This window comes from Monodon monoceros, unplaced genomic scaffold (genome assembly GCF_005190385.1).
Source record: "Monodon monoceros isolate NGI ecotype Baffin Bay Population unplaced genomic scaffold, NGI_Narwhal_1 Super_Scaffold_18, whole genome shotgun sequence".
Taxonomy (NCBI): domain Eukaryota; kingdom Metazoa; phylum Chordata; class Mammalia; order Artiodactyla; family Monodontidae; genus Monodon; species Monodon monoceros.
The window spans coordinates 70,159,453-70,185,318 of NW_021703774.1; the positions used below are offsets into that span (position 1 = coordinate 70,159,453).

General features: G+C 45.0%; 1 protein-coding gene across 1 annotated transcript in view; it reads left to right on the plus strand.

Moving 5' to 3' along the window:
* Nucleotides 1–25,866, plus strand: part of KCNN3 (potassium calcium-activated channel subfamily N member 3) — a 213,415-nt gene that overhangs the window by 14,264 nt on the left and 173,285 nt on the right. The gene's annotated exons all lie outside the window — the stretch shown is intronic.

The following is a 25,866-nucleotide window of genomic DNA, read 5'->3' on the forward strand; positions in this document are numbered from 1 at the left end:
CTTTGCTGCATCTATAAATACCATCTTTTTTCTCTTTTTTAGTTCGTTAATATGGTGAATTATATTGATTGATTTTCAAATGTTAAACTTTGCTTTCCTTGGCTCAATCTCACTTGATCATGGTGTTTTATCCTTTTTATATATTGTTGGATTCAATTTGCTAAATTTTGGTTTAGAATTTTTGTATCTATGTTTATGAGGAATTTTGGCCTGTGTTTTCTTATAACGTCTTTGTCTTGTTTTGGTATCATGGTAATTCTAGCCTCATAGAATGAGTTGGGAATATTTCTTCCTCTTCAATTATCTGGAAGAGTTTGTATAAAACTGGTATTATTTCTTCCTTAAATACTTGGTAGAATTCATCCGTCAAGCCATATGGGGCTGGGGTTTCTTTGTGGGAAGGTTTTAAACTATAAATTATTTCCTTAATAGATATAGAATTGATTATTCACATTATATATTTCTTTTTGTGTGAACTTTGGTAGTTTCTGTCTTTCAAGGAATTTGTCCATTTCATCTAAGTTGTCAAATTTATTGGCATAGAGTTGCTTACAATATTTCCTTAGATAGCTTCTTAATATCTAAGAATATGGAAGTTAGTTACATTTCTGATGTTGATGAATTTTTTTTCTTATTAATGTTTCTTTGGAATAACATCTCTTCCAATAAAAAGAAAGATTCAAAAAGTTCTTTTTTTTTTTTTGCGTTACGCGGGGCTCTCACTGTTGTGGCCTCTCCCATTGCGGAGCACAGGCTCCAGACGTGCAGGCTCAGCGGCCATGGCTCACGGGCCCAGCCGCTCCGCGGAATGTGGGATCTTCCTGGACCGGGGCACGAACCCGTGTCCCCTGCATCGGCAGGCGGACCCTCAACCACTGCGCCACCAGGGAAGCCCCCAAAAGTTCATTTTTAAAAAAAAGTTAGAAGTACATACTGTGAGAAAAACTAAATTCCCTCACACTCAATTACACAAAGACAAATAAATGTATATGCTCCTTGCTTTGGCATTCCCATAAATACATATTTTTTTAATGATCAGATAGAATAAGAAATTCAGTAGAAAATAAAATTTTATACAGAAAGTTAGCTGCACATTTCAGTATTAACATAAATCTTGTAATAATTCTCATGCCACGTTCAAACATTAACCCCCATAAAAGGAAGTACCAGTGTTCAGAAGTAGTATAATAGCCGTCTGCTGTAATTTTTCCCCTTATAGTGGGAGACAGTTTTGACTACTTGTTCTTCATACACATGAAGGAACAAATAGCAATACTTCTCTGTTCAAGCATGGAATGGAAAAGCCCCTAATAGAATGTCCCACTTAGCCTGAGTATTTAAATTATTATCCACTAATTATATATATATATTTTTTTCTTATTAGTCATCCATTTTATACACATCATTGTATACATGTCAATCCCAATCGCCCAATTCATTCCCCCCACCCCCACCCCCCACCGCTTTCGCCCATTGGTGTCCATCCTTATTTTCTTTACTTCTGTGTCTCAATATCTGCTCTGCAAACTGGTTCATCTGTACCATTTTCTAGGTTCCACATATATGTGTTAATATATGATATTTGTTTTTCTCTGTCTGACTTACTTCACTTTGTATGACAGTCTCTAGATGCATCCACATCTCTACAAATGACCCAATTTTGCTCGTTTTTATGGCTGAGTAATATTCCATTGCATATATGTACCACATCTTCTTTATCCATTCATCTGTTGATGGGCATTTAGGTTGCTTCCATGACCTGGCTATTGTAAATAGTGCTGCAATGAACATTGGGGTGCATGTGTCTTTTTGAACTATGATTTTCTCTGGGTATATGCCCAGTAGTGGGATTGCTGGGTCGTATGGTAGTTCTATTTTTAGTTTTTTAAGGAACCTCCATACTGTTCTCCATAGTGACTGTATCAATTTACATTCCCACCAACAGTGCAAGAGGGTTCCCTCTTCTCCACACCCTCTCTAGCATTTGTTGTTTGTAGATTTTCTGATGATACCCATTCTAACTGGTGTGAGGTGATACCTCAATGTAGTTTTGATTTGCATTTCTCTAATAATTAGTGATGTTGAGCAGCTTTTCATGTGTTTCTTGGCTATCTGTATGTCTTCTTTGGAGAAATGTCTATTTAGGTCTTCTGCCCATTTTTGGATTGGGTTGTTTGTTTTTTTATATTGAGCTGCATGAGCTATTTATATATTTTGGAGATTAATCCTTTGATGATTCATTTGCAAATATTTTCTCCCATTCTGAGGGCTGTCTTTTCATCTTGTTTATGGTTTCCTTTGCTGTGCAAAAGCTTTTAAGTTTCACTAGGTCCCATTTGTTTATTTTTGTTTTTATATCCATTACTCTAGGAGGTGGATCAAAAAATATCTTGCTGTGATTTATGTCAAAGAGTGTTCTTCCTATGTTTTCCTCTAAGAGTTTGATAGTGTCTGGCCTTACATTTAGGTCTTTAATCCATTTTGAGTTTATTTCTGTGTGTGGTGTTAGGGAGTGTTCTAATTTCATTCTTTTACATGTAGCTGTCCAGTTTTCTCAGCACCACTTATTGAAGAGACTGTCTTTTCTCCACTGTATATTCTTGCCTCCTTTGTCATAGATTAGTTGTCCATAGGTGCGTGGGTTTATCTCTGGGCTTCCTATCCTGTTCCATTGATCTATATTTCTGTTTTTTGTGCCAGTACCATACTGTCTTGATTACTGTAGCTTTGTAGTATAGTCTGAAGTCAGGGAGTCTGATTCCTCCAGCTCCATTTTTTTCCCTCAAGACTGCTTTGGCTATTCAGGGTCTTTTGTGTCTCCATACAAATTTTAAGATTTTTTGTTCTAGTTCTGTAAAAAATGCCATTGGTAATTTGATAGGGATTGCACTGAATCTGTAGATTGCTTTGGGTAGAATAGTCATTTTCACAATATTGATTCTTCCAATCCAAGAACATGGTATATATCTCCATCTGTTTGTGTCATCTTTGATTTCTTTCATCAGTGTCTTATAGTTTTCTGAGTACAGGTCTTTTGTCTCCTTCAGTACGTTTATTCCTAGGCATTTTATTCTTTTTGTTGCAGTGGTAAATGGGAGTGTTCCCTTAATTTCTCTTTCAGATTTTTCATCATTAGTGTATAGGAATGCAAGAGATTACTGTGCATAAATTTTGTATCCTGCAACTTTACCAAATTCATTGATTAGCTCTAATATTTTCTGGTGACATCTTTAGGATTCTCTATGTATAGTATCATGTCATCTGCAAACAGTTACAGTTTTACTTCTTCTTTTCCAATTTGTATTCCTTTTATTTCTTGTTCTTCTCTGATTGCCATGGCTAGGACTTCCAAAACTCTGTTGAATAATAGTGGTGAGAGTGGACATCCTTGTCTTGTTCCTGATCTTAGAGGAAATGCTTTCAGTTTTTTTCACCATTGAGAATGATGTTTGCAGGGGGTTTGTCATATATGGCCTTTATTATGTTGAAGTAGGTTCCCTCTATGCCCACTTTCTGGAGAGTTTTTTTTATCATAAGTGGGTGTTGAATTTTGTCAAAAGCTTTTTCTGCATCTATTGAGATGATCATATGGTTTTTCTTCTTCATTTTGTTAATATGGTGTATCACATTGATTGATTTGCATATATTGAAGAATCCTTGCATCTCTGGGATAAATCCCACTTGATCATGGGATATGATCCTTTTAATGTGTTGTTGGATTCTGTTTGCTAGTATTTTGTTGAGGATTTTTGCATCTATATTCATCAGTGATATTGGTCTGTAATTTTCTTTTTTGTAGTATCTTTGTCTGGTTTTGGTATCAGGGTGATGGTGGCCTAATAGAATGATTTGGGAGTTTTCCTTCCTCTGCAATGTTTTGGAAGAGTTTGAGAAGGATGGGTGTTAGCTCTTCTCTAAATGTTTGATAGAATTCACCTGTGAAGCCATCTGGTCCTGGACTTTTGTTTGTTGGAAGATTTTTAATCACAGTTTCAATTTCATTACTTGTGAATGGTCTGTTCATATTTTCTGTTTCTTCCTGGTTCAGTCTTGGAAGGTTCTACCTTTCTAAGAATTTGTCCATTTCTTCCAGGTTGTCCATTTTAGTGGCATAGAGTTGCTTGTAGTAGTCTCTTAGGATGCTTTGTATTTCTGCCATGTCTGTTGTAACTTCTGCTTTTTCATTTCTAATTTTATTGATTTGAGTCCTCTCCCTCTTTTTCTTGATGAGTCTGGCTAATGGTTTATCAATTTTGTTTATCTTCTCAGAGAACCAGCTTTTAGTTTTATTCATCTTTGCTATTGTTTTCTTTGTTTGTATTTCATTTATTTCTGCTCTGATCTTTATGATTTCTTTCCTTCTGCCAACTTCAGGTTTTGTTTGTTCTTCTTTCTCTGTTTCCTTTAGGTGTAAGGTTAGATTGTTTATTTGGGATTTTTCTTGTTTCTTGAGGTAGGCTTGTATAGCTATAAACTTCCCTCTTAGAACTGATTTGCTGCATCCCATAGGTTTTGGATCATTGTGTTTTCATTGTCATTTGTCTCTAGGTATTTTTTGATTTCCTCTTTGATTTATTCAGTGATCTCCTGGTTATTTCGTAACGTATTTTTTAGCCTCCATTTGTTTGTGTTTTTTACGTTTTTTTCCCTGTAATTAATTTCTAATCTCATAGCGTTGTGGTCAGAAAAGATGGTTGATATGATTTCAATATTCTTAAATTTACTGAGGCTTGATTTGTGACCCAAGATGTGATCTATCCTGGAGAATGTTTCATGCACACTTGAGAAGAAAGTGTAATCTGCTGTTTTTGGATGGAATGTCCTATAAATATCAATTAACTCTATCTGGTCTATTGTGTCATTTAAAGCTTGTGTTTCCTTATAAATTTTCTGTTTGGATGATCTGTCCATTGGTGTAAGTGAGGTGTTAAAGTCCCCCAGTATTACTGTGTTAGCTGTTAGCAGTTGCCTTATGTATTGAGGTGCTCCTATATTGGGTGCATATATATTTATAATTGTTATATCTTCTTCTTGGATTGATCCCTTGATCATTATGTAGTGTCCTTCCTTGTCTCTTGTAACATTCTTTATGTTAAAGTCTATTTTATCTGATATGAGTATTGCTACTCCAGCTTTCTTTTCCATTTGCATGGCATATCTTTTTCCATCCCCTCAGTTTCAGTCTGTATGTGTCCCTAGGACTGAAGTGGGTCTCTTGTAGATAGCATAAATATGGGTCTTGTTTTTGTATTCATTCAGCACGCCTGTGTCTTTTGGTTGGAGCATTTAATCCATTCGTGTTTAAGGTAATTATTGATATGTATGTTCCTATTACCATTTTATTAATTGTTTTGGGTTTGTTTTTGTAGGTCCTTTTCTTCTCTTGTGTTTCCCACTTAGAGAAGTTGCTTTAGCATTTGTTGTAGAGCTGGTTTGGTGATGCTGAATTCTCTTAGCTTTTGCTTGTCTGTAAAGCTTTTGACTTCTCTGTTGAATCTGAATGAGATCCTTGCTGGGTAGAGTAACCTTGGTTGTAGGTTTTTCCCTTTCATCACTTTAAATATATCATGCCACTCCCTTCTGGCTTGTAGAGTTTCTGCTGAGAAATCAGCTGTTAACCTTATGGGAGTTCCCTTGTATGTTATTTGTCATTTTTCCCTTGTGGCTTTCAATAATTTTTCTTTGTCTTTAATTTTTGCCAGTTTGATTACTGTGTGTCTCGGTGTGTTTTTCCTTGGGTTTATCCTGTCTGGGACTCTCTGTGCTTCTTGGACTTGGGTGGCTATTTCCTTTCCCAAAACTTAAGAAAGTTTTCAACTATAATCTCTTCAAATATTTTCTTGGGTCCTTTCTCTCTCTCTTCTCCTTCTGGGACCCCTATAATGCGAATGTTATTGCGTTTAATGTTGTCCCAGAGGTCGCTTAGGCTGTCTTCATTTCTTTTCATTCTATTTTCTTTATTCTTTTCCGCAGCAGTGAATTCTACCATTCTGTTTTCCAGGTCACTTATCCGTTCTTCTGCCTCAGTTATTCTGCTATTGATTCCTTCTAGTGTATTTTTCATTTCAGTTATTGTATTGTTCATCTCTGTTTGTTTGTTCTTTAATTCTTCTAGATCTTTTTAAAACATTTCTTGCATCGTCTTGATCTTTGCCTCCATTCTTTTTCCGAGGTCCTGGATCACCTTCACTATCATTATTCTGAATTCTTTTTCTGGAAGATTGCCTATCTCCATTTCATTTAGTTCTTTTTCTTGGGTTTTATCTTGTTCCTTCATCTGGTACATGGCCCTCTGCCTTTTCATCTTGTTTATCTTTCTGTGAATGTGGTTTTCCTTCCACAGGCAGTAGGATTGTAGTTCTTCCTGCTTCTGCTGTCTGCCCTCTCATATTGATGAATATTTGTCTTTCATCTTTTTTCCTGATTCTTGTGGCTAGAGATTCATCAGTTTTTTAAAATTTTTTAATTTTTAAAATTTTTGGCTGCATTGGGTCTTCTTGCGGCCTGCAGGATCTTCGTTGGGTGTGCTCCTCTCTAGTTGTGGTGCACAGGCTTCTCTCTAGTTGAGGCATGTGGGCTTAGTTGCCTCGTGGCATGTGGGCTTGATCAGGGATCTAAGCTCCTGCATTGGACAGCGGATTGTTTACCACTGGACCACCAGGGAAGTTCCAATTATTTTTATTTTTTATTTTTTTTGCTGTATGCGGGTCTCTCACCGCTGCGGCCTCTCCCGTTGTGGAGCACAGGCTCCGGACGCGCAGGCTCAGCGACCATGGCTCACGGGCCCAGCCGCTCCACGGCACGTGGGATCCTCCCGGACGGGGGCACGAACCCACGTCCCCTGCATCGGCAGGCAGACTCTCAACCACTGCGCCACCAGGGAAGCCCCCAATTATTTTTTAATGTTTACCAGTTTATTAAAGGATATAAACAGCCAGATACAGAGAGATACATAGGGCAAGGTCTGGAAGGGTCCTGAGCACAGCAGTTTCTGTCCCTGTGGAGTTGGGGACCATTATTCTACCACCATGTGGATGTGTTCACCAACCTGGAAGCTCCCCAAACCCTGTACTATTGGGATTTTATGGAGGCTTTCTCATGTGTGCATAATCAATTTTAATTAACTCCATTTCCAGCCCCCCTCCCCTCTCTGGAGGACGAGGAGTAGGGCTGAAAATGTCAAACTTCTAATCACAGCTTGGTCTTTCTGGTGACCAGCCTTAATCCTGGAGCCAGAGATTCATCAATTTTATTAATCTTCTCAAAGATCCAGCTTTTGGCTTGATAGATTTTTTCCTAATGTTTTTATGTTTTCTATTTCATTGATTTCCACTCTGATATTCCTTTCTTTTGTTTACTTAGGTTTAGTTTTCTCTTCTTTTACTAATTTCTTTTTTTTAAGTATTTTTTAAAAAATTAATTAATTAATATTTTGGCTGCGTTGCGTCTTTGCTGCTGTGTGTGGGCTTTCCCTAGTTGCGGAGAGCAGGGGCTACTCTTCGTTGCGGTGTGCAGGCTTCTCATCTTGGTGGCTTCTCTTGTTGCAGAGCACGGGCCCTAGGCGTGGGCTTCAGTAGTTGTGGCATGTGGGCGTAGTTGCTCTGCAGCATGTGGGATCTTCCCGGAACAGGGCTCGAACCCATGTCCCCTGCATTGGCAGGCAGATTCTTAACCACTGCACCACAAGGGAAATCCCTAATTTGTTAATATAAAAGCTGAAGTCATTTATTTGAGACCCTTATTCTTTTCTAAGACAGGTGTTTGGTGCTATAAATTCTCCCTAAGTATTGCTTTTGTGGCAAATTAGAATTTGTGTGTTTTCTTTTCATCCAAAACACTTTCTATTGTCCCTTTTTATTTCTACTTTGACCCATGAATTATTTGGAGGTATGTTATTTTGTTTCCAAATGTTTGTGGATATTGCTGAGATCTTTCTGTTATTGATTTCTAATTTAGTTCCATTACAGTCAGAGAATATTTTTATGTGACTTAAATTCTTTTAAATTCTTTGAGACTTGTTTTATGGCTCTGGATATAGTTTGTCTTGGTAAATGTTCCACATGCACTTGAAAATAATGTGTGTTCTACTATTCTTGTGTGGAGGGTTCTATAAATGTCAGTTAGGTCAGCTTGGTTGATTGTGTTGTTTAAGGCATTTACATCCTAACTGATATTTTGTTTGTCCCCTTTATTCATTGTCCCTTTTTTCCTTGTTTTCTGCCTACTTTTGGATTAATAAATATTTTAAATAGTTCCATTGTTTTCTTTTTTTTTCTTTTTTTTCTTTTTTTGCTTATCCACATAGTTACCGATTTTGATGCTCTTCATTCCTTTGTGTAGATCCATATTTTCCTTCTGCCTGAAGGACTTCCTTTAACATATATAACTATAGTTCAGGTCTCCTGGTGATGAAACTTTTTAGGTTTTGTATGTCTGAAAAAGTCTTTGTTTTATCTTCATTTTGAAGATATTTTCACTGGGTAAAGAAGTTATAGTCTATAGTGCTTTTCTTTCAGTACTTTAAAGTTGTTGTTCCATAGTTCTCTGGCTTGAATTGTTTATGACAGGAAGTCGGCTATCATGCTTATCTTTTTTCTTCTGTATGTAATGTCTCTGGTTGCTTTTAAGATTCTCTCTTTAGCACTTGTTTTAAGCCATTTGATTATTATGTGCCCCTACTGTAGTTTTCTTCCTGTTTCTTATACTTGGGGTTCATTGAGGTTTTTGGTTCTGTTAAGTTTATAGTTTTCATAAAATATTGTGAATAATTTTGGTCATTATTTCTTCAAATATTTTTTCTGTTCTCCATCTCCCTTTTTTCTAAGACTGAAATTAGCATATATTAGGCCACTTGAAGTTGTCCCACAGCTCACTGATGCTCTGAGAAAAGTATATTGGATGGGTTTAACAGCAGATTAGATATTGTTGAAGAACGTATTAGTGAACTTGAAGACAGAGAAATAGAAATACCCAACGTGAAACACAGAGAGAAAAAAGACTGAAAAAAAAATGAAGCCAGCTGACATTTTGACTGCAACCTCATGAAAGACTATAAGACAGAACCACCCAGCTATGCTGGACTCTAATTCCTAACCCACAGAAGCTTTGAGATTATAAATGTTTGTTGTTTAAACCACCACATTTTGGGGGTAATTTGCTATGCTGCAGCAATAGATAACTAATCCATCCTCTTTGCATTTTCCTCTAGCTTCTCCATGTGTAAGTCTCTCCTTTTTAAGACCGAGTTCTAAGAAGAGAGTCATTAACACACTATCAGCTCTACTTTCTTAACTTCCATTTGTCCCTATCCCACTCAGTCAAGTTACTATTACTGTCCCTTCCACCAACCCCACTGACTCAGCTCTCCCTAGTGTCATCAGTGAACTCCTTGTGGCCAGGGACATTTTATAGCCATCTATCTAGACCTCTCTGCTGTCTGGGATGCTGTTGATCAATCCTTTTCTTTCTCTGGCTCTTGATGCTCTGCTCTCTCATATTCCTTATTTTCAGGCATATCTTCTGGGTCTCCTATGTAGGTTTCTCCTCCATGACCTGTCCAATGTTTATTGTTTCCCAGAATCTTGTCCTGCCCTCTCCAAATTCTTAGTCGACATATTTCATACACCTTCTCCCAAGGGCATCTCATCCACACATTTGGCTTCAACCACAACTTCTGTGCTACCACAGTCTTGTCTATGGCTCTCCTGACCAGTGTCATGGCTTCTATTCTTTGCTTCTGTGTTGGTGATGATGATTTTGGCTCAAGATAACAGAAAATCCAATCCAAGTTGTCTTCAACATACGAGGTCACATTTTAACAAGGTCATATGACAAGACTAGAAGGAAGCAGCTCTAGGGTTGGTTGATTCAACAACTCAGTGATGTTGTCAAGCACTTAGCCTCCTTTTATCTTTCTGCTCTGCCATCCTTGTGAGCTTTCTTCAAGCTAACTCCATTCATGGTCCCAAGGTAGCTTCCATAGGTTTAGGTATCACATACAGATTCAGCAATGTCCGGCATCAAGGTAAACCTTCTCAGAAGCCTCTTACAGACTCCCCTTCTCATTCTCTTGGCCACCACTTGCCTATTCCTAAACCGGTCACTATTAAGAGGAATGGGATCACCATGGGGTCAGCATTAGGCCAATTATGATTCAATCCTCAGAACTGGAGATGAGGCACTCCTTCTCTGAGACATATGGCCACATGGTCCAGATGATTTACTTGGACAAGTCTTGGGTTCTGTTATAAGGAGGAAGGGGGACAGTGGTTGTTGGGGAGGTAGCCATGTCTATGTCCCTCTGTCTGACTCTGCCTCCCAACGTGGTCAGACATTTGACTGTGTCAGTACTCTGATTAAACATGCCAATGGCTACATAATAACTTGTAACTGAATTTCAAGTACCTAACATGACACTCCAGGTTTCCATGGCCTGGCCTTTATCTGCTTCTCCAGCCTTATCTCCCAATACCCCAACCTTGCATCAACAGCACACCATTATCCTTCAATGTTCAGATCAGGCATCACAGCCCCCAGGAAGCTTCCTGGCACTTGCAGGTGATCCAGGCACCTTGCTGTGGGTCCCCATAGCACCTGCACATTCCTCCCTTAGTCCTCTCTGATATTGACATTTCTGAGCATCAACCTTTCATTCTAAGTGCTTGACAAATCTTTTCTGAACTGAACTACACACCTGCTGGCCTCTCTCCTGAGCTCCAGGCCCGTTTAACATGTGCATTTGGTTTGGCCCACAGACACCTGAATTTCAACATATCAAATAAGTGGTGTATCATCATCTTGCCCTGATCTCTTCTTCCTCCTGCATTCCTCATCTTAGAGAATTTACCTTCATTGAGCTGCTCAAGACAGGAATTTGGGAATGACCCTTTCTCTCTCTTAATCTATTTTGTCACCAAAACCTGTCAATCCTATCTTCAAATGCCTTTCTAATTTCCCTCTTTCCCTCCTTTCTCTTCTCAGTGCTTTAGTCCAGGCCCTTATCAGCTCCCTGGATAACTGCAGCAGCCCCCAAATTGATCTTCTTGCCTCCAATCTTGATCCTATGCTATCCTTTCTCCATACTGTAGCCAGAGTGTACTTTTTAATAAGGTCAGTCTCGGGACTTCCCTGTTGGTGCAGCAGTTAAGAATCTGCCTGCCAATGCAGGGGACACGGGTTCAAGCCCTGGTCCAGGAAGATCCCACATGCAGCGGAGCAACTAAGCCCGTGTGTCACAACTACTGAAGCCCGCACGCCTGGAGCCCATGCTCCGCAACAAGAGAAGCCACCGCAATGAGAGGCCCGAGTACCACAACGAAAAGCAGCCCCTGCTCGCTGCAACTAGAGAAAGCTCTTGCATAGCAACGAAGAACCCCCCCCCCCAAAAAAGTCAATCTCTTGCTTAAATCCTTTGATGCTCTCCATTCCCTTATCAAACTACCTTTCTTGGTTGTAAAACCCTTCAAATCTCTCTCCTATTTAATTCTTCAGCCACCTCTCAAAGTACTCTTCTACTCATGTGAACCCAAGCTATCTGGGATTATTTCCGTTTTCTCCAAAGCAATTCCACAAAGCTTTATCTCTGCCTCAAGTGAGAATCTCTTCACTTCTGCCCTTGTTGGCTCACAAATCCTCATCCTTCAGGACTCAGCTTCAGTTTTACCATTCCTAAGAAATGCTCCCAGCCCCACCCATTTTCCAGGGTTCATCCAGGTGCCTCTTCTGCCATCCACTGTCGCAGCTCCTAGCTCTATACTAGAATTGTCACTTAACAATTTTTGTAGAACCTCTGCACTCCAGGCCCTAGGTTTCCCTGTACCCACTCTTTGGTGTTTCTGTTTTAGCGGGAGTTGGGGTGGGGGGCCCCCAAACTAAGCACATACTCTTCGATTACAGTTGAGACAGTGCCAGGGAAGACAGTGCAGGGTATTAATGGAGTAACTAACAGAGGACCTGCCTGAGCCTGAGGATCAGGGGTGGCTTCCCTGAGGAAGTGATGGCTACGTGGGAACTCTAGGAGGAGGAGGAGTTGGTGGCCAGGGAAAGAAGATGGTGGGAGGGGGTGTTGGTGGCTTTCCAGGCAGAGGAACATCATGTAGGAGCACCCTGAGTGGTGAGGTCACCTGCTCTTTGAGGAGCTAGAGGGGGCCAGTGTGGTGGGTGTGCAGGAGCAGGTGGGGAGAGGTGAAGGGTGATGCCAGGGAGGAGAGTAAGGTCGGCCCCCTCGGGCCATGGGGCCCCCGCACTAAGGAGGACTTTGGCTTTTACCCTGAGGGCCCTTGGACGCCATTATGGGGTTTTAAGCAGAGGAGCAATATGATCAGATTTGCATTTTCAAAAGATTACTCTGCTGCCGTGTGGAGGATGGATTTGAGGGTTGTGGGGGACGGTGGCCGTCAGACCAGTTAGGAGGCGTTGGGGTCACTACTTGGACTAGAGAGGTGGAGAGGAAAGGAGGATGTAGCAAGGCGTTTATGAGGCTGGGTGTCAGGGACGGCTCCCAGCATCTGGGTGGTGATGGGGCCTTCTCTGTCTGAAATGGGGGACGTGGGACAAGGGGATGGTTTTGGGGGGAGCAAATCAAGAGTCAGTTTGGGACATAAGGGTGAGCTCCTCAAGGACAGACACATCTATTTTTCACCTTGAATTCCCGGGTATTAGGCCCAGCAGGGGCCCGAGGACTGCTGGTGGAGTGAACGATGGGACAGACGCTCTCAGGCCTGCTGACCTGCTTTTGTCGGTTGAACGGCCAGAACACCAGTGCTGCTCCTTGGATGACAGGGAAAGCCCTGTTATGTTCTTTCTCACCCGGCGGGTTATCTGCCCAAATAGACCACTCTGGCGGTTACCCCAGATGCGAGCGGAGAGGCCCACGTGGGTAGGAGCGGGTGGGTGTGTGGGCGTGAGAGAGCATGCGAGGGACACTGGGAGTTGGGGGAACTTTGTACTCAGCATCTCATCACCATCCATTCCCTTTACTGCTCAGCTGGGGGCAGGGTCTGGCTGCTGCAGGGCACTGCTGCAGTCCGAGGACTTGGAACACTTCCCTGCCACTAACACATACCATTCCCAGATTTCCCCAGAGGCTTGGGGTTCTGTTTTGCAGTCAAGGAGTATAACATACAGAAGGGTGAGATGCTACCAAGGTGTCTGAGCACAGTTCATCCAACCCCCAGCCATGCACCATTCATTCGTTCACTCATTCACCCTCTGTGTGCCAGGCCCTGTGCTGGGCTCTGGGTGTATCATGGCAACCAGACAGGTCTGTTCTCGGCCTTCTAAGCTCACACACTTCACATGCATCCATACACCAGTGGTGCCACCACCATCACAGCCACCTTTAGGGTCAGCTAGCGGCTTCCAGAGCACATTATCCTTGCTTCCATCTAAGCTGGCTGAGATACAGCACTTCTGGAGTCCATAGATGATGCTGTTATTGGAAGTTTTATCTCCAACCACACATACGTACTTGCTGGGGGTTCAGAGCAGCGATGCTTATAAGGGCCGGAAACTGACAAGTGCCCACAAATAATGAATGACTGTGCAAACTATAGGCATAAGATGGGAGAGCAAGGTGTTATCTAATAAAAACGCCAAGTAGGTGGGATTATACTGAAGTGTAATGAGATGGGCTTTAATGTGTCTGTGAGATTTCCTTTAATGAAATAAACAGAACATAAAAAGTCAGGTACACACTAATTACAGCTGCTCTAAAACCTATGCACACACACCATAATCTCAGTTTTGTAAGGAAAACACAATGTATTGCAAAAGACTGGAATATGCCAAATATTAACAACACCTGATTTAGGCAGAGAGTTTATACATGATTTTTCTGCTTCTTTATTGTTTTCTTTCCAGACTTTTTATGATGAGCAAGCTATTACTATGAAAATTCAGAAAAATAAATAACTTTAAACACTGGAACCCTCCTATGTCTACACATTGGCAGAGATCAGGGATCTACTTCCAGGGATGTAAGAAGAGCTTGGTGATCACTAGATTCTGTTGTCCACACTTGTAATAAAACATACACTGATATGTGAGAGCTGGACTAAGTGAGTGCTAAGTGCTCTTTGGCTCTGAAGTTCTGGGATTCAATTTAATTCCACACAAGTTGAGAAGCTCACCATCTAGTCAGGGGAGCAGACTTATTTATGTATTCATTCAGCTCAACAAATATTTATGGAGGTCCTGCTATGTTCCTGGCATTGTTCCAGTTTCTGGGGAACATAAACACATAATTACAATGCCACGTACGAAGTGCCGCAGGAGAATTCCCTTAAAAAGTGTTAGGGGCACACAGCAGGGGAAGCAGCTGCCCCTTTTGGGGGCTGTGGGAGGTCATGGAAGGCCTCATAAAGGAGGCTCATTTGAATAGGGTCTTGAGGGATGAATAAGAGTTCTCTAGGCAGCAAATAGAGGGAAACAGAGCTTATGCTAAGTTGAGAATTATTTCTGGAGAGGCCTGTGTGTGCTATGAGGGAAGATGGAATAAACAGATTGTTTATAGACTCTTGTCCTCATCCCAGCCACAGAAATCAGGATAAGAAGTGAGTTCAAATGTCTGAACTCATAAAGTTAGAATAATTCTTTTGCGTCGTGGCTGTTTCTTCTTCCACCTTTAACTAAGAGTCATGCATGTTCAAGGCCTTTTTGAATAATGACCCCTTTGACCCATCAGTACAGCCTGGTCCAGGAACTGGAAACATCTGGATCCTGCTGGGCTGGAAAAACATTGTGTGACCCCTGGATTTCTGTCCTCGTGCAGAAAGAAGGATGGCTATAAGAAGATGACCTGGGGCTGGAAATTCTAACTGGTAAACAAGAATCCTTGAAAAAGTGATTGTCAGGCATCTCCTGTCTGTCTGGTTCTGTTGCTTGTCTTTCTTCCCTCCTTTTCTCAGTTTCTTATTTCCTCTTTCTCCTTTCTCTCTCCTTTGTCACATCCATCTTCCTCCTTTTTCTTTTTCTTCTCTCTTTAGTCTCTTGGTCTCACTCTCTGCCTCCTTCTGTTTCTCTGAGTGTTTCTGTCTCTCTTGCTTTGCATATTTTCTCTTTCTTTTTCCCGAATCTCTTGCCTGTCTTCAGGTCACCTCCTTGGTTTTCTCCATTGAAAGGAGCCCCAGCCTGCCTTTGAGGGGATTTGGGGAGGGCAGAGTTGGTGGGATACTTTGAGCTTGTTTGGCCTCCCTCGACAAGCATCTCTTTTTAAGGAGTCTGAATTTATAGCGTGACAATATAAAGAGCTCTTTCATTCTGGCTCTCATATATCCCTACTTGAGCAGAGAGATTTCCAGACAGATAATCATCAGGCTTCCTACAGGAAATTAAAGACCTTGGCGCTGTGTAGCTGCTCATCTCACCTGCGTGGCCCATTAAGTTTCACAAAAGGCTTTGCTTCCCTGGCATGTGATAGAACACATCTTTGATAAGATTTATTTCCCAAATCTCTCTAATGAAGGCAGTGGTGTGTGTCTTCTAGATAAGCAAGCTCACAGTAGGGCCAGAGGTTCTCATTTTGGTGCAGGAAAGGGTGCCTCACCTTTCTTATCTAGATTACAAGGACACTGAGCTGGCACGTGTCCTCAGGGTCCACACTGGGGGCAAGAATCTTTATAATGAAGTACATTTGGACCTCTGGCTGGCTTTGTACGTGCAGCACTTGCCTCACTTCTTTCTTGAATCCCCACTTTGTCCACACACTCTGGTCAGCATCTTTAGAGGAAGATAGGCCCCAATCTAGACAACATGGTAATCCCACTACCATGGGACTTGCCAGGGATTGACTTAGGTTGGAGCATACAACCCGTTTTTAACCAGTGAGATGTGGAGGAAAGTCTAGGGACTTCTGAGACAGTTTTCCCCATTATTAAAAAGAGATCCGGGCTTCCCTGGTGGCACAGTGGTTGAGAGTCCGCCTGCCAATGCAGGGGACACGGGTTCGTGCCCCGGTCCGGGAAGATCCCACATGCCGCAGAGCGGCTGGGCCCGTGAGCCATGGCCGCTGAGCCTGCGCATCCGGAGCCTGTGCTCCGCAACGGGAGAGGCCACAACAGTGAGAGGCCCGCGTACCACAAAAAAAAAAAAAAAAAAGAGATCCAAGACGGGGTACTTCCTTTTATTGTCTCTGGACTTTGAAGTGTGATGGTGGGATGCCTGGAGGTGCTGCAGCCATCTCATGACCATGAGGGAGTGGCCAACATGCTGAATGAAGATGGTGGAGCAGAAAGTCAGAAAGAACTTATGTTCACGGTGACATGTGCCATCAAATTAATGGCCCCTGAAACTGTCTTACCTCTGGAGTTAGTGTGTGTCCTTTTTTTTCCCTTTGGCCGCACTGTTTGCGGAATCTTAGTTCCCCAACCAGGGATTGAACCAGGGCCCTTGGCAGTGAGAGCACTGAGTCCCAACCACTGGACCGTCAGGGAACTCCCTAAATGTCCTTGTTTTTAAACTTTCTTGAGTTGGGGTTTCTTTACTGGCAACTGAAAGTATCTTAGCAAACACAGACCGGGAGGTCCAAGATAGGCCCACCGTGTTTTATAAGGGAAGTGTGAGTTCACTGAGAGAGGGGTGGGGTGGGGAAATGAGCTTTGGGATCAGATGGCTCCACACTGGAGCCCCAGCTTTGTTGCTCCTGCTTATGACAAGTCACGGGCAAATCACTTAACCTCTCTGAGCTGTAGTTTCCTTGGCTCAAAATGAGTATTGAGTACCACACAGATGCTCAATAATTGTCAGTTCTCTTCTTCCTAGATATGTTTCTCTTCCAGCTATTTTTAAAGGGGCAAGAGGTGCCAGGAGCAGAGAGTTATTTAATGACATTTCAGTGCTGGGGAGAGTTTTATACAGAGACCATTCTGAGTCCTTTACCCACAGTTGCTCCAAGTACAAATCACATCTCTAATGCCAGCAACAGTGCTGAGGGGGAGGCAAATACACCCAATTCTCCATTCTCCATGGTGATGAGAGATGTGGATAATTGAGAACAGCAGATAATCCCCGAACCTGCTTTGAGTCACTGACTTCCACCACCTCCCCCAACATCACTTTTTTGGTGCAGCTGACAAACTGCCACATGGATGCACGTCTCTCTCCTCTTCTCTCTTCTGGTGCATCACTCGGCAAAGCTGCTTCAAGACAGGCCAGAGCGATGGAGGAGAGGCAAGGGGGCTGATGCCACCTCCCCAGCCGAGAACAGCCTGGAAGCTGCATGATTGAGCTTGGCCTTGGAGTTGGACTCTGTCTACCCCTTGGGCTAGTTTGACTTCAGTTTCTCCAAGCTCCTTCAGGTGGAGATGAGCACTAGAGATGCAGGTTCCTCGCCCCTAGTAGGCCCCACTCAGGCCAGTCAGTGCACAACTAACTTCACTTGTACTCAGAGCTCCTCCCCTTATGTCACTCATTTCTTGGAAAGAAGGGTGACTTTTCCTTCTCCCAAGCAATGGCATGAACTAAAATGAATTGTATGCATTGAATTTAGAGCTTTTGGATTCTTGATCCAGGTAGCAGTGACCCTCTTATTTACCAAAGTCCCCTTTCCTTTTAGTCAGTGAAACACTTTACAAGAAGGATGAAAAGTGAGGCAAGAAAGAAAACATTTATTGAGTACCTATCACGTGCTGGCCGTGTGCTAAGCACTTCACATCTATTACTTTGTGGGGAGACCAGATCTTTCCAGTGAGAACTCGTCTAGCCTGAAGTAGGAGATACTGGCTGCTTGCTTGTCTCTGGCAATCTATTCTGGAAAATTCCCGCCTTGGTACCAATAACACACAATTCAATTTCCTCCAGTCCTAGACCCGGGTTCAGGTCCTTCAGGATCTCTTGCTATCTTGTCCTTTCTCTCTACACTAGGAGTTCGATCGGATGAGATTTGTGGGTCTGGGAGAACTGGACAACCTGAAACTTCTTGGTTGAGTGAGGGGGAGTTGCTGGCCTTCTTGACCTTAATCAGGAGATGCAGAAGTGCCCCATTGATCAGAGTCAAGGCTCACAGCGCCGGAAGCAGCTAGGATAAGATCTGGGGGGCTGCCAAGGCAGGCTCTCATCCCCTTTTCCCTTCTTTCCCTTCTCTGGCCCTTCTAGCTGGTTCAGAACCTTCTCTAATGGAAGTGATAAGAAGTAGGAAGCCACTGGCCTTTCTCACCGTCTGGGGCTGACATTTGCCAGATCCTGGAGCCACCAGGAGGCTTATTAATTACTAGGTTTGCAGGAGGAAAAAGGTGTTGTATTCAATACTAAGAAAGAGGATTAGTGCTCACCAGGCCCCCAGGAGCTCCCACAACGGGCCACAGGGATTGCGAGAGCTGCAACTTGTCATAAAATCAGTTCTGGGATCATAGTTTCAGAGACAATCAGAGGAGGCAAGCTTTCCTAAATTGTAGGAAAACTCCTCAGTTAGAATAATGGCTTATATTTGGCACATACTCTTTCTGAGATGTACAGCCTCATCCCATTCCCTTTCTGAGCATGACTTCCAAACACCAGATGGGAAAATGGCCAAGGTGAGGGTGCTGGGCCTTCAGAGTCTGAATGTCAGTTATTTAATCTTGGGCAAGTCCCCTAGGCCTCTTGTTTCTCTTTGTAGAATGGGGACAACAGGAACTGCCTGGCAGAGGGTCACAGGGTCAGTGAGAAGTGGCTGCATGATGTCTGGGGCTTGGGAGGTGCCCCCAAACTGTTGTTTGAATCGGTTTCTGAACTATGATCCAGGCCTGTTATTGGGGCAAGGGAAGAAGTGTCCTTGAGCAGCCCACATGCCCCCTTCTCCCCATCCAATGACAGGCAGCCTGGAAACCCAGAGTGAAAATGTTCTCTCTTCTCTTGACCCTCCAGAGAGTCCACTGAGCTCATTAGCAGGCAGGGAAGATTCCCAAGGTAGAGGGCAGAGGCCAGGTCTGGAAGGACTAGGCTGGCGGCCCACCTGATCTCATGTGTGTAGGAGTCCTGCGCTCATAGGCACTTTCCAAAATTGAGGTCTCCCCACTTCTTTGATGTCTTTCCTTTTGTTAGAAAAACTTACCAGAGGCTCTAGACTGGAAAAGGGAGTCCCAGGCTGGGCTGTGGCTCCCATCAGTGGGGAATTTGTCACTGCACTAAGTACCCAGCCAGCAGTGGCTGGGCCTCCTCCTGTCTAGCACTGCAGACCCCCAGCATTCTGGCCCCAACGTCTGTGACAAGGATTATCTTTGAGTGCCCCGTGGTCCAGGATTGGGGGTGATTTATGGTTCTCCTGAGGTGTGGGTTGGAGTTCCACTTGTTATAAAGTCAGTGTTGGGAGTGAGTCACTGCTAGTGTGTGAGCCCAGCTGAGTGCCTTGAACCCACTTCCTGGGGTGACCTCATGGCCCTCTTTTCAGGGTAAGTCTTGGAATTTCCCTTATAAGTCTGGGGGAGAAACAGCTTTCTGTTCTGCTTCACTGTATTTAATGGCAGAAATTAAAAAATGAGAGAAATAGTGGTAAATGTGGGGGTTTGGAAAAGTTTTTGATCCCTCCCTTCATCAATCTTTTTCAACCTTTTAAAAATATATGTATATATGGGGCTTCCCTGGTGGTGCAGTGGTTGAGAGTCCGCCTGCCGATGCAGGGGACACGGGTTCGTGCCCCGGTCCGGGAGGATCCCGCATGCCACGGAGCGGCTGGGCCCGTAAGCCATGGCCGCTGGGCCTGCGCGTCCAGAGCCTGTGCTCCGCAGCGGGAGAGGCCACAACACTGAGAGGCCCGCGTACCACACACACAAAAAAAAAGTATATATGTATAAACCCATGTGTATACATATATGTGTATGTGTGTGTATGTGTTTAGGTCTCTATCTGTATCTATATCTATCCATCTGAAGGGTCTTTGGGGATAGAGTTGTGGCTTCCCTGGTTCATTCACACGCTTCCTCCAGCATTAATGAATGTGGGGAGGGGGGTTTTTGTAGTGGTGGTCAGGGCACAGAAAAGCTAACTTTATCCTCCTAATGGCTGAGCTCTGAGACAAGCCCAGCCTCCAGAAGGCCACTCTAGCCACCAATGCACGTGTTCAGTGACTTGTAGGGCCCAATGTGCTTTCCCGTAGGCCCTGTCTTTAAAGGTTCCTTGTGGCCACTGTGGGCACTGGAGGATGAAGCCAGCTATCCTTCCCAGAAGTGTGTGGCTTTTGGTTGAAAACAAAGCATGTTCCATGTTGGACCTGAGTCCATGGCTGTATGGAATCTTGTGGTCTTGGTGACCTGGTCTGATGTGTAGGTGGGCAGCCATGGGACATGGATAGAGATGACAATGTTCTGATTTCATGGTGGAGAGCCCAATAGTGGAGAAAAAATGCTTGTCTCAGGGTGGGGACAAGAATAGCAGCAATGGCGTCCTGATCTCTCAGAGGGGCTGTTCATAGAGGGGATACACTGTGGTTCTCATGGCAGAGACAGGACTAGAGGTGATAGTTCTCTGGTCATCTGGTGGGATCCTAATGGGGGGCGCGCATGATCTGTTCTCATGGTGGGGAAACTAGTAGTGGTGATAATGATCTGATCTCCAGGGGAGGATAAATGAAGGGGGCTGTGTGGCAGTGGGGAGATGAGATGCTTCTGTACACAGGGCAGCAGGGGGTCCAGGAGTCCAGCTCAGAAAATCTCCTGGACCCATGTTTGTTTTTATATAAGAGCAAAAGGGCTGTCGAAGTCTTTCCCTCAGACACTGCTCATGCACACAGCCATGGGGTGTAGATTCTCCCTTCCCTCCTCTCAGAGTCCTGCCTGAGAGATGCTGGCCATAGTGATTAAGTGTCGGATTTGATGGGGATCCTGTTAAGACACTAATGCTCTTCTAATTCTGGCTAAATTGGCATTGGTTTTGTTGATCTACCTACACAGGTTGAGCTTGTTGCCTCCAATTTCAGGTGATTTCCATCTTGTCACTCTCTTCTTCCCACTTAGCGCATCTAATCCTCAGGCTCTTCCAGCTGCCTGGTATCTCCTGTGAAGCATCCTGCTGCCTCCGAGGCTAGGCAATTAGAGACTCAGACTCCAGCAGGGAGGGCGGCTACGGATTATTACTGAGGAGGGAGAGACTGAGTGCAGTGTCCATAGCAACCCTCCAGCTTTCACCTTTACCAGGAGAGAAGGAAGGCAAAGGAAGGCAGGAAGGCAGCGAGATTCCTGCCCTTTTGCATTATTCATATCAGAGTGCTGGGCGCGGAAGGCCTTGGCTGCTGACTTTACCCTGTGAATGCGGTGTGGGGAGAGGGGACTTTTTCTCATTTAATAGCAGCGACTTGGAGTGGACATTGTAGCTGGGAGCTTGAGTTTGGGATGTACGCAGTGAGACAGCAGGAGGGATGTAGTGAGCTGTGCTGTTGGGTGTCCAACAGCTACTGAGAGATGATAGGCCCCCTGAAAGGGACACATCACATCAAGGGGATCCTGATTCGAGTCCCAGCTTTGTCCTTAACTCACATGTGAGCTTAGGCAAGTCACCTCCCATCTCTGGGTGGTCTTCTCTTGCTAGTAAGGCTGGGCCCTAGGCATCTCTGTGGTCCCTTCCAGCCCTCTCATTTAACGGTTTTATGCTGGCTTACCTAGGACAGATAATAGGGGTAATATGTTCTTTCGCTATGGTGGAAAAGCTCGAAGAACCTGCCAAATAGAGGCTACCTTTGCAAAATGTTCACAAAGGTAAATCCTGGCACCAGATGTAGTCCCCGAGTCTCCATGGAAGGAGGCAGAAAGTTACGGGCGCAGTTCCCTTTGGGGATCTCCCTCCCAAGGTGCCTGGATCTGCAGAGCTATGTGCACGTGCCACCAGCAGAGGTCGCCACACTCCTCACAAACCGGCCACAGGTTGCTGTGCCCCAGGTGGGTGCGCCCCAGGTAAGCATCAGCTGGGGCCTCAATCTCAGAGCCAGAGCTGGGCGGGGAGCCGCCAGGACCTTGGAGTCTGGAGTCTGGGAAGAGGCTGATGGCACCGGCTGGCTCAGAAGGCTCAGGCTCAAGTCACCAGCCAGGCTCCGGGGATCTGTCCTTCACTCTCGACCCTAACTGGAGGAGGGTGGTTCATCCAAGGCTGCAGAGTGCTGCTGTGTCCCTTGGTGCCTGGGGCCTGCGGCTGCCCTGGTTCTTGACCTTCTCTTGGGCAGCTCAGGTGCCAGCTCTGGGTTTGGGAAACCATTAGAGGTAATTTTTTTTTTTCTCTGAGCCTTTTGGGACTGAGACCAGGAAGCTGACTTAATCGGTAAATCTTAATTGAGCGCATGTGCTGTGCCAGGCACTGGGGATTCAGCAGTGAATAAAACAGAGATTCCACTCTCAGGAAGCTGAATCTCTGGTTGGGGGGAAGGGTGTCATCATCTACACAGTGTGGGGCTGGGCGTGGACACCCACCCATCCAGGACAGGCCAGTGACGGGCCCTCTCCACTGACTTAGCCTTGAGCACACAGGCCTTTGGACCTGCGCTGGCTCTAGGGATGAGGCTCAGATGCTGAGCCCTGGCCAAACGGGTCTACATGGGCTCTCCCCCAGCCACCAAGGTCCACCAAGCTCCTTGCACTTGCCCAGTCCACACACGTAGCACTTTACAGTTTGCAAAGTGTGTGCCCCTATACCAGCTCCCTGTGAGCCTGGCGAGGCCTCATGGTGACAAGATGTTGGTGCCCTGTACCCATTTCTCATGCGTTCTTTCCAGATACTGTATCAGCACCTTTTATTTAACCTTGGACCCCCTCAAATAAATGTTCCCATCTGGACTGATCCATCTGGCCAGAACAGCAAGTTCTCTCACCAAAGCCATGGAGAAGTGGTGAGGAGAAGCATTTAAAAATGTATCTCGTTTTTCACAAAACAACCACGGAGGGAGGCATGAATGGGTCCAGTTTTACGGGCTCAGAGTGGTGCCGTGTGGTCACCGGCAGGAAGATGGCAGCTCTAAAGCTCATGTATTGGAGTTCCAGCCCAAGGCTGCTCCCAGCACCCCTGCCTGCCTGCTCCACTCCATCTTCTCTCCATGTCCAGGACCAGCCCTGCCTGCCACAAAGTTTTTGGAGCAAAATTGTCACCTTTCTTTCAGACAGGTCTCAGTGGAGCTGCTCTGTTGAAACCTCCCCCACTCCTTTTGTCAAAGGGGGTTTCCTGGAGAACCTGGGTAGGAGTGGAGGGCAGGAGGAATCTTTCCTCTGGAAGGGGAAGAAGCCCAGTGGTGGTGGCTGAGTGGAGAGGTGACCTGCAAGTGGACGGTCCAGTTTGGCTCATGGCGTGGCCTCTTCCCTCCTGTGAGAACAAGAGCAAACCAGTTGCCTTCTCTGGAACTTAACTCAGTTTCCCCATCTGTAGAGTGGGGATACTAATCTAACCCCACTAGCTTGTTGGGACCACATTTGCACAGAGCAGGCTTTCAGTGAATGCACCGGGGTGTGAGATGTTGAGCTGTACGTCTCTTTTATAGCGAGACCCATACGAAGCACAAAAGTTTCAGTTTTTCTTCAGCAAAGAGGAGATGGTGTGAAGCTGCCATTGGTGGCTAAGAGCGGTTGGTGGGTGCCCTGGAGGCAGGTGGGATGTGCTGTGGTCCTGTCTCACTCTTTCTGCCATGACTTGGGGGAGGGTGGGTGGGCTTTACTTAGGAGAGCCCTCACCCCGGGTCTGGATGTTCAGGGACTCAGAGAAAAGAAGCATGGATGAGAGACCTACACTTACAGATCGGCGTTCATTGTGGCCAGTGGTGCAGGTAAGGGGTAAGCATTGTGTCCAGGGTCAGAGTGCCCTGAACTCTCATTCATGCATCAATTCACTCACTCACGTCCAGATTTAACACACAATCTGGGTGTGGGGTGAGGTGTAGTACTGTGTGTGTGTTTTACAATCCACACCACCGGCTCCTGTCCCCAAGGAGCTTATGGTGTAAATTAAAAACAGGGGAGAAAAGTCATGTATACAGAGAACTCCAATAGAAGGCAAGAGGTGAAAAGTATCCCCAGAGAGATACAAATAAAGTGCTAAGGGAATTCAGAAGAGGAAGATGATGTCAAATTAGGGGGAAGGAGCAGAGGAGGGGAGGTGTGGGAAGGCTTTGGGTGGAGGCATCACTGTGCTCTCCTTAAATTCTAGTGGGACTGGACACCAAGTGAGGGGTGAAGTGGCATTCCGGGCAGCACAAATGGGGAATGGGAAAGAGCATGGGTCTAGGGTTCAGAAGGATCCAGGTTGAAATCCACGACTAACTGGTGGCCTTGAGCGAGTCACTTCAACCTTTCTATACTTTAGTTTATGGGGGCGAGAGTGTAAAGGATGGAGCAATAGAACCTTCCTGGCCTGCCTTTCAGGGCTGCCAGGAAGTGCAAATGGAGTACTTTATGTGAAAGCAGTTGGAAAACCGTAAAGTGCTAGCTAGATCCCGAGCTCTAACCATGATATCATTCACTTCGCATTCCCATAGGGTGGCTGTATTGAAGGGCATGAGCTGCATCGGTGGCATTAGCTGTCAAGCTCCAGCCCATTTCCAGATGAATCTCTAGCTTTGGCTCTGGTATAGTTTAGTCCCCCACCCCCGCCAGGTGTTTCTTATCCCCCTCCGTGATAGCAGGACATATTCTAACAGTCCCTATGGGATCCAGCTGGTACAGCCGGGATGGCCCAGAAAGGTCAACTGAGGCAGAAGACAGGTCATAGCGGTGGAGTGAGCACAGAAATGCCCAGACCTGGAGTCTGCCCCTAAAAATTGAGTTTTCACAGCCCAGATGCTGTATCCAGCCCTGAGAAGCAATACTAACAGCATATTTCTGCTACTAATGACATAGTAATGACATAGTAATGACAATTTATTAGGAAATCATTAAGCCTAAGTATATGATCTGGAGCCTTGAACCAAACAGGTGGCTCTGTTTGGGGATGGATGGAGGGAAACCAAGAAGACAGAAGGGAAGGGGAGAGCAGGCAGGGCATGCTGGAAGGGGTGAGGTGGAGGGTACCAGAGGGCCGGCATGGTCGTGAGAAAACACATGAGACCCCAGCTTGTGTCTGAGCCCCAGCGCTATGACTTGTAGCGGCAGGGGGTGTGACCATGTCATTGATAATAATAACAGTAATCAAGATTATCAGGTGTAGTTGCAATTATTCAGGTTTCTGGGGTTGTGACTTACAAGTACTATTTAGCTCTCAATCATTCGGGCTGAGAGGGGATTGGAGAGGTGAGAACTGGCATATGGAGGATACTCTGGGCTCTTTCGATGGGAGCCCTGCTCCTTCCTGACCTGGCCACTTGCTGCTCACCATTCAGAACTGCTTTAGAACCTCACTGTGTGTGGGCATGTGTGTGTGTGTGTGTGTGTGTGTGTACGTGTTTGTGGGCCAGTGAGTGCACACCTATGTATATAGGTGCACCTGCATACGTGTATCTGTGTGCGTGTGTGCATGCATGGCTCTCCTCCTCTTCCCTCTTCCTACCAGAGAAGCAGCTGGACAGAGGCCAAGGGGTGATGGGGGAAAGCAAGAGCCAGGCAGGAAGATGCTGCCCTCCTAAAACCCCAGGTGTGCTTGGGGAATCCCATAATGGCCCCTTCTTCACTGATCCCTAAGTCGGCTGCCGTTAGAAGTGGAAATGAATTCAGCTGGGTCCCATCTTTTTGGAACTCCCTTTGCACACAGTGGGAGCTTAATAAATACTTGATGATGGTTCTGAACCTGGGAAGCCAGCAGCTGTTCCCAGCTCTGACTCTCAGAGCTCCATGGGACAGATCAGGTGGGGAGCGACCACGGGGGTTTTCAGTCCTCCTTCCAGACCTTCCCATGACTCCAAGTCCAGCTGGAGCCATAGTCCATTTCACACATCCTGCTTTGGGGAGGCCAGTTCTTCCTCCACAGCTTCTCTCTGGCTCTTTCCACCCCTCA